The sequence below is a fragment of the Octodon degus genome, unplaced genomic scaffold (genome assembly GCF_000260255.1).
Source record: "Octodon degus isolate 3935 unplaced genomic scaffold, OctDeg1.0 scaffold00110, whole genome shotgun sequence".
NCBI classification, from domain to species: domain Eukaryota; kingdom Metazoa; phylum Chordata; class Mammalia; order Rodentia; family Octodontidae; genus Octodon; species Octodon degus.
This window is the reverse complement of record NW_004524686.1, coordinates 10285078-10287264: the sequence shown is the minus strand read 5'-3', so window position 1 is coordinate 10287264 and position 2187 is coordinate 10285078. Positions and strand designations below refer to the sequence as shown.

Sequence of the window (2187 nt, the reverse complement as noted above, 5' to 3'; positions counted from 1 at the left end):
GCTCATTCACCAGGATGGTTAGCCATTAAGCTTTTGCTTTGGAGTAGGGTGAAAATAGATTGAGTCTTCTTGCATAATGAGCCAAATAAAACTGTCCTTCAAATGACAGGACCTGGATATGTTTTTTCCCTATAATGAAAAACTGATTAATACATTTCTCTTGTAAATATCTGCTTTCATATTATGTTAAGAAAATATTTTGGGCCAGGGAGATAGCTCAGTAGAATAAGCACTTGCCTGGCAAGCACAAGGGCCTGAGTTCAATCCCTGGTTCCACCAAAAGAAGAAGAAGAAGAAGAAGAAGAAGAAGAAGAAGAAGAAATATATATATATATATATATATATATATATATATATAATGATTTTAGACTTATTACATAAGATTTGTTTGTGGCCTGACATATGATTTAACTAGAAAAATAATTTTCAAGTACTTGAGAAGACTATATATTCTGTTAAGATGTTTTTGGTTTAACGTGTAGTTTAGTCTAATTTTTTAAATTTTTCTTTTAATAATCTAATCATTGTTTAAAATAAAGTATTGAAATTCAAAAATAAAAAAAACAGAAAAGTAATTGAATTTGTTAAGCCTTTCCAGATGGTAGTTGATTTTAACCTCAGCTTATAGGGGTCTTGGGGGTGTGGGATCCCTTGGGTGGAAGATTCTTAAAGATGGGAAGAGGCAGCTCTGAGTTTCCTGTTTCTCACACTGGCCTTCCATGGGTGGTTTTATTAGAATTCCTCTGCCAGAAATAATTTGGAGACTACTGGCTTTGGCTTTTCATGTGTGCTGAGCAGTAAGTGACGGTTTCCTGCTGTCATTTCCCTAAACTTTCTCATTGTCACAATGCTTGTGCCTTGTGCTTTTCCTCATTATTTGATACTTTTAATCTATTGTGGCTTAAAGACGTCTAATAACAGAAGCCTTGCGCAGTGGCAGTGTCATAGCCAATGAGTTTTACCTGAGGTGCTACTGCTAATTCAAAACTTTTTCCAATACCCCACCATAATGACTTGAAATATAGTTGGCATTGATAATTTTTGACAGTACATAGACTTAAAAAAAGTTAGAAATGCACATAAAGTGAGAAATAGTGCTGGCTGATTGAAACGCAGAAGCTTTGTTGTGGCTTCCAGAAGGCTTTTAATATATATATAATGCTCCTCCCAATTCAGTTACCTGTATAATAATGAAGGGAAGTACTTCATCCCTTCACAGTTTGACCTGGTGATAATCCACACATAATTCTGTAAGAGATGTGTGTATGAAAGTACATGTAATAGAATTTTATGTGCTGTGCTATGAAGACATTTGTATAGGCTGTGTGTCAATATATCTTTGAAGGTAAAGTGGTATTTGATTATATTTCTAGTAGTATAGGGTAGCTGCTGGAGTTTCTTTTACTTACAACTTTCCATTTCTGAAGAGAAAGTATATTTTAAAATTTCTTTTAAAAAATCATTTATTTATTTATTTGTTTATTTGGTACAGGGTCTTGCTACTCAGCTCAGACTCATAGTGATCCTCCTGTCTCAGCTTCCCCAGCACTGGGATGACAGGCGTGCACCACCATGCCTGGTGTTGGTGGCCAGCTCATCGCAGGGCCAGCATGCCATGCAGTACAGGGGATCAAACCTGGGTCCTTGTGCTTGCCAGGCAGGCACTTAGACCATTGAGGTATCTTCCTGGCCCTGCATATTTTAAAATTTCTATAAAAAATTATAGCTATTTGTATGTCTTAAGTGAGAATTTAATTATATATGCAGAGAAACATGGGTACATAGTAGGACTGCTTCTGACCATAGAATATATGGCCCAAATCTGAAACTATACAGGACAATGACTATTTTTTAGTACTAGGTAGATAGATGGAGGTTTGGCATAGAGTTAAATGTTCAGGAAAAAAAACCACTCAGAGAATGTGTGACAGGGTATGGATTTGGACTGATCTTTCTATATGTACTCTTCAAACTTGTTTTAAACCTTTTGTCTGTTTGCAGGTCGAATCAGAGGTACTACATGTTTGCCTTCTTTTTTCTTAGTCTTTATAATACTTCTGATTAGCTGTTCAGAATTATATTTTGCTGTGCTCTTTTCATTTATACACTCAGGTAAAGACATAAGCTAAAGCATCTAAAACATTTTGTACTTCCATTTTTTTGAATTAGAAGTCTCTGTGTAGAAGG

General features: G+C 35.4%; 1 non-coding gene across 1 annotated transcript; it reads left to right on the top strand.

The window, feature by feature from the left end:
* The first annotated feature begins 922 nt into the window (after positions 1-922).
* Positions 923-1060, top strand: LOC111812059. Its single transcript, XR_002817653.1, has one exon. It is a non-coding gene; the product is annotated as a U4 spliceosomal RNA (small nuclear RNA).
* The last annotated feature ends 1127 nt before the right edge of the window (positions 1061-2187 follow it).